The sequence below is a fragment of the Rhinopithecus bieti genome, unplaced genomic scaffold (genome assembly GCF_001698545.2).
Source record: "Rhinopithecus bieti isolate Rb0 unplaced genomic scaffold, ASM169854v2 scaffold_28066, whole genome shotgun sequence".
Classification (NCBI taxonomy): domain Eukaryota; kingdom Metazoa; phylum Chordata; class Mammalia; order Primates; family Cercopithecidae; genus Rhinopithecus; species Rhinopithecus bieti.
In genome coordinates, this window is record NW_016813021.1 from 874,937 (window position 1) to 880,936 (window position 6,000).

The window sequence follows — 6,000 nt, forward strand, 5'->3', positions numbered from 1 at the left end:
CCATAAATAACTGAGTTTTCTGTTTTCTGATTAGGAGACAGTTGAAATGGCTGATGGGGAAAGATAGGTGCAATGAAGGAAATGAAGAACTAGACCTTTTCTCTAACAATGAAGCCTCCCAAGCTCAATAATAAATTTGAGGACCATTGCAGCGGCCAAAATATCCCTCCATAACAGTGGGATCCATCTCTGACTATATGAAATGAACGCTAGGACAGGAAGTTGAACAAAACCTCAGAAGCAAGACTCTCTCCTTTCCATCACCAGGAGCCCTTAAGCTATAAAACAGTGGAACAAATAATTAGCTATCAAATTTAGCTCAGAGGGGAAAATGACATTCTGAGATGACTTAGGAAGGTGCTAAGGAGATGTCACCTGTCTTTATTTCCGAGCACAGATAGAGTATGGACAGATTGAAAGCATGGACAGAACTGTCTGCATTAAGCATAAACATCATGGGAAAAAGCAAACTGCTAGGTGATAATGTGAAGCAAAAATAAACAATACCAAAAAAAAAAAAAAAAAAGAAAGAAAAAAGAAGAGAAAGGAAAACAGAGGGAAGGGAAAAGAGCATTCAGCAGATAAGAAGAACTCTGCCTGAAAGAAAACACAATTCAAGAAACAGACAATTTCCTTAAAGTGTTCTGAACTATAAAAAATTTAAAAACAATTTCAAAAGAACATAAAGTCAGGAAAATAAGGACTCAAAGATAAAATAATTATGAAGAGGGAGATATAGGTCTTGGAAAATAAATGAATGTCACACAGTTTATCAAGCAAATTATAAACTGTCAGGACAAATAAATCACATAGCTGAAAAATGAAATTCTTCTTGAAAAAATACTTTGATAAAACAAAGAAGAAAAAGCAATTAAAGCAGATAGGCTAGGCATGGTGGCTCACACGTATAATCCCAGGACTTTGGGAGGCTGAGGCGGGAGGATCACTTGACCTCAGGAGTTCAAACGAGCCTGGGCAACATGGCAAAACCCCGCCTCTACAAAAATACAAAAATTAGCTGGGTGTTGTGGTACACACCTGTAATCCCAGCTACCTGGGAGGCTGAAGTGGGAACATCACTTGACCCTGGGAGGCGGAAGTTGCAGTGAGCCAAGATCATGCCACTGCACTCCAGCCTGGGCATCACAGAGAGACCTCATCTCAAAAACAAATAAATACATACATACATACACATACAGCAAAGAGAAGTTAATAGACATGGAGATTTTTTAAGCCACTAATTTACAATATTACCTCAATATACATAATAAGTCTAAACAAAACCAACTAAAATAGCCTCTAGCACACAGCTCCAGGGAAGTCCTAGGTGATCTTTAGAACAAAAGAGGTGGCAGGAGTATTTCCCAGCAAGCCAACAAGGTTCAGTTCTTCCTTTTGACAACCAGGCCATGTTCTGGGATGGTGTTTCAGGAAGTGCAGACCCACCAACTCTTCCTGGGTCTGAAGTACTTCCTGGGGAGAAGCACTGCACACTATCCCTACTGTCCCACCAGGGCCTGCTACATTTCCACTCCACACAGATTTGTTCATTTCCGACTATCACAGATTTCACCCCAAAATGTCAGTTCTGAGGATAATGAGAAAAATGGGATTAGGAATACAAAGACTTGGTTCTCACCCTGGTGCTGCCAGTAACTCTATAACCTCTGAGCATCAGAGTTTTTACTGGTAAAATGAAGATAATTTTACGCATCTATGTGCTAGGAACAGTTTGAACTGCTTTATGGGCATTAATCCTCACAACAACTCCCTGAGGCCGTCAATTCTAAAACCACAAATGATACCTATGTAGAGCTGTAATTATTAATAATAAAAACTAAGCAGCAGCTTTAAAAAAAAAACAAGTTTACATAGGGTGTGCTAAAGTCATCACATGAATCTTTCTAATTAATTCAGTGACAACGACACTGAGTAATTTGTTTAACATGCTCAGAGTGGCAGAATGCAAAATATTAATTCTTAGATGCGATGTCTGTCAGGAATCCAAGAATAATGAAGACCAATTTACTTAGAAATTAAAATGTGGAAGAACAAGCTACTGTGTAATTTGGTATATATAGTAGGAGGAGGAATATATTATGAGCCAAGATATTTAGCTGCTGTAAACTTTCCAATCTAATCTAAAAGAATTATTAGGTAGTATTTATTTTTTTTTTTTTTTTTTTTTTTTTGAGACAGAGTTTCACTCTTGTTGCCCAGGCTGGAGTACAACAGTGCGATCTTGGCTCACTGCAACCTCCACCTCCTGGGTTCAAGCTATTCTCCTGCTTCAGGCTCCCGAGTAGTGGGGATTACAGGCGCCTGCCACCATGCCCAGCTAATTCTTTGTGTTTTTAGAAGAGACGGGGTTTCATCACGTTGGCTAGGCTGGTCTCAAACTCCTGACCTCAGGTGATCTGCCCACCTCGGCCTCCCAAAGTGCTGGGAATTACAGGCCTGAGTCACTGCACCCAGCCTATTTATCTTTAAATACGACAGAATAATTAGCCGGGCGTGGTGGTGTGTGCCTGTAGTCCCAGCTACTCGAGAGGCTGAGGCAGGAGAATTGCTCGAACCCAGGACGCGGAGGTTGCAGTGAGCCAATAGCATGCCACTGCACTCCAGCCTGGGTCACAGAGCAAGACCCTGTTTCAAAACAAAAAAAAAACTACAGAATAGAACCTTTCGGTTATTATCCTTCCATGACCCTTGGGTTTAGGGTTAATTCTTGAACATTCCTGATTTCCACGAATTCCCTGCAAGGGTGGAAGGGGAGAAGTACTACACACTATTCCTACTGTCCCACTGGGGCCTGGTACATTTCCATGTTTAAGAAAACTGAGCATGATGGGCGGGGCGGGGGGGGGGGAAATAATTTTGGATCCAGGATATAGCCTAGAACTCAATATTTTTAGACATGTCACCAGGGGTTAAAATCTGTAAGAAGTGTGCTATTATCTTTTTTTCTTTTGTAGTCAGAAACACAGAATTCTAAAATGAGCTTTGAAAATTGTATATTCCAGAAAACTGTCCCAATAAAGAGATAAAAATTTTCACACTGCACACATATAATTGTTTTGCCTGGCACAGCAAATACTTAATATTTGGTGAACCAATGAATGTATAAGGACACTAATAGAAATGATGTTATTTTCAGCTGGGCGCGGTGGCTCACGCCTATAATCCCAGCACTTTGGGAGGCCAAGGTGGGCAGATCGCCCAAGGTCAGGAGTTGGAGACCAGCCTGAGCAATGAGGCAAACCCCCATCTCTACTAAAAATATAAAAATTAGCTGGGTGTGGTGGCACATGCCTTTAGTCCCAGCTACTATGCTAGCTGAGGCGGGAAGATCACTTGAACCCGGGAGGCAGAGGTTGCAGTGAGCTGAGACTGTACCACTGCACTCCAGCCTGGGTGACAGAGCAAGATGCTGCCTCAAAAAAAAAAAAAAAAAAAAAAATTATTGGAGCAAAGGTAAAAAATAAATAAACGAATAAATAAATAAATAAACTCAGTGCTAAAAGTCATCAAGGAAACTGGACCATCAGGAAGGACAGGGGAGTGGAGGCAGCAGAGAGAAGCCAAGAAAGCAACAGGAAGCCCCTAAAGCAGCAAATGAGGGATCCAAGAGGAACAAGTTGCAGGAGTTCCTCAGTTCCTTAGAGTTTTCCAGTTCCTCTTCCAAGCCATGTGCACTCCTATAATAACCAAGACACTACCAATCCCCTCAGGGGGCTGAGTGGGCCTCGACTCCCTGAATCCAAAAGAACCTCACCTACCCATGAGCTAAGGAGGCCTGCCACCCTGACCCTAGGCCTCCTCTTCAGCTTCCTTGTCTCTCTCACCTCCCAGTCACATGCATTCCTGCTTTGTATTCCGAATATTCTGAACTCTTCTTCAGCCTCTGAACCCTCCATGCTAATCACCCGCCATGCCTCTGCTTAGAATGCTCCTTCTTCCTGCCTTCAATAATTCAAAACAATTTCACTTCTCTTCAAGGGTCAGCTTTTCAAGGGCATCTCCTCTGTGAACATTTTCCCAGCCTTTCAAAGCCAGAAAACAGCCTTCTCTCTCCTCTATTCTCCCACAATATTTTAGCGCTAACAGTAAAGCATTCATCGCACTGTATTACAACCAGATGACATCAGGGATACTAAAGGAGAGTTGCTTATTTGTTGTTGCAATTCTAGTGCATAGCAAATAGTAGGAGATAGCAATCTCATTGATGTGAAAGTTAATTCGTGCATATTATGTATTCAGTATGGTGGGAAGCATAGCTAGAATAGCTTTCTGAGCAGCCGAGTCCCAATCAATCCACATTAAACCATTGGGAAGAGTGACCACCTGTATTTTAGCTGCATTTTCAATCCTACTGGCTTTGAAATATAAATTAAGAAAAAAGAAAAAAAAAAACCTTCCTATTATTCATCTCAGACAGCTGGTTCACAGGCTTTAGATTCAAGGTGATTCTGTAATGTTCTATTCCTGTCCAGCTAACCAGCTGCTGAAATTGCATCAGACCATTTCCTCTTCCAGCCCTAAGAGAACAAACATTACTGGGTGTAGGGTGTTAATAATACCTGCAAAATCACTGTCCATCTGATAAGAAAAGTAGAAATTGTTTTTCAAAAATAGCTTGCAGAGAACTGCAGCAGATTGTGGGACTCAGGGAACAAAGGGGAGATTGAAACCACATATTCTCATTTTAAAACAGCGTCATAAATCTCAGCCAAAGTAAACAGTTTAACAAACACAGCAAGCCAAATAGTGGGGCTGACAGTGTGAGCCTGTGATTTGGGCGACAGTATTGACATAGATGTGCTTTAAACTACAGCTATCCTCCTTTCCAGATGTTCTGCAACAGCCTATATCTGTCCTTGGGGATCTGAGAACCCGGGGAAAGTCACTCTTTATCACTCACCCTTGAAAGACTCTGAGTCTAAAAGAAAAAAACAAAAACAGGAAAAATGAAATCTAACACACTGCATATCCTTTTAATACTTGAACTTATTTTCTAATTCTGATTTTTAATTATCAAAATAATACACGCTCACAGTCGAAAAGAATTCAAATATGTATAAAAATGAAAATTAAAAGTCTCTTTCCTTGGTTCAGATGAACAGACAATTATTAAAGCTGGGTTAACTGGCAATGAACTGATCACTGCTGAAGCTAGGAGATGGGGACATAGGAGGTCACTATATGTTTCTACCTACTGTGCCATACATATGTTTGAGGCTTTCCTTGACCTCCACTTTCCAAAGGAACCTAATGTAATAGCTGCTTATGTATTCTTACAGAAATCTTCTATGTATGTGCACACATATGGCTATATATGTATATTTTTTACATGAAATGGGATCATAATACACTTTTCATGTAGTTTTGCTTCAAAAAAATGCTTGCGTTTTCCCAACCTGATCAGAACAAATACAGTAATAGGCAGGAAAGAGAATAGAACTGGTTCATGTAAATAGAGCACAGGTGATTCTGTAGAGCCAGAAACAATCGGTCTTGGACAACACACACACACACACACGCACACACACACACACTGCAAATAGCTGTAGTAACCACTTTATAATGTGGTCCATGGCCAGGCACGGTGGCTCAGGCCTGTAATCCCAGCATTTTGGGAGGCTGAGGCGGGCGCATCACCTGAGGTCAGGAGTTCAAGACCAGCCTGACCAACATGGAGAAACCCCGACTCTACTAAAAATAGAAAATTAGGCCAGGCACAGTGGCCCACGCCTATAATCCCAGCACCTTGGGAGGCCAAGGCAGGTGGATCACGAGGTCAAGAGATCAAGACCATCCTGGCCAACATGGTGAAACCCTGTCTCTACTAAAATACAAAATTAGCCGGGTGTGGTGGTGCATGCCTGTAGTTCCAGCTACTCGGGAGGCTGAGGTAGGAGAATTGCTTGAACCCAGGAGGCAGAGGTTGCAGTGAGCCAATATCACGCCACTGCATTCCAGCCTGGCAACAGAGCAAGATTC

The 6,000-nt window shown here is 41.7% G+C and overlaps 1 protein-coding gene across 1 annotated transcript in view; it reads right to left on the reverse strand.

The window, feature by feature from the left end:
- The window catches only part of DEPTOR (DEP domain containing MTOR interacting protein), a 189,818-nt gene that overhangs the window by 138,521 nt on the left and 45,297 nt on the right, over positions 1-6,000 (reverse strand). The gene's annotated exons all lie outside the window — the stretch shown is intronic.